We start from the raw sequence: 715 nt of genomic DNA on the forward strand, positions 1-715 counted from the left end.
TTTCTTGCTGAGTCTTTAGGGTTTTCTAAGTATACTATCATGTCATCGGCATAGAGGGATAATTTTACCTCCTCGTTGCCTCTTTGGATACCTTTTATTCCCTTCTCTTGTCTTATTGCTATTAGAAACCATCGAGTTGACCACAGCTCATAGCAAATCCTATGAAAAAAGTGAATCTTGAGGTCAAGGTCCTGTGTCATCCTCATCATCCCTGACAACGGATTGTCACATGGGATTCATAAGTCATTGGTAAGAGTGGAAGAATGTGACAGGAAGGGGCAGAGTCAATACAGTACATATTGAGAAGCAGGTCATTACTGTGGGAAATAGAGTTCAAGCATAAGGGGAATCCCTGGGAATTAGTGGGTACACAATCCCTGCTTCAAGGTCACTGTTGCAGCCCAATATCAATCTGTCTTGTTGACAGACCCTCTTTTTTGCTGACCCTCTATCAAGCCTGATATCCTCCCCAAATTGATCCTTCTTACTTGCCTAAAGAATGTGAGATAACATCTTGTTATTCTCATCTCCAAGAAGCGTTCTGGCTAGACTTCTCCCAAGACAAGAGCTGTTTGCTTCCTGAAGGTGGTCTTTGACCTTCATCAGGAAGTGTTTTAGATCTTGTTTGGTGCAGGTTCTTCTTCTTCTTCTTTTTTTTTTTTTTTGTAAAAAGCATGTAGGGAGATCCAAGGGGCAAGGGGTGAGAGCAGAAGGG

This window comes from Elephantulus edwardii, unplaced genomic scaffold (assembly GCF_000299155.1).
Source record: "Elephantulus edwardii isolate Elephantulus edwardi_28Jun2011 unplaced genomic scaffold, EleEdw1.0 scaffold00416, whole genome shotgun sequence".
NCBI lineage: Eukaryota > Metazoa > Chordata > Mammalia > Macroscelidea > Macroscelididae > Elephantulus > Elephantulus edwardii.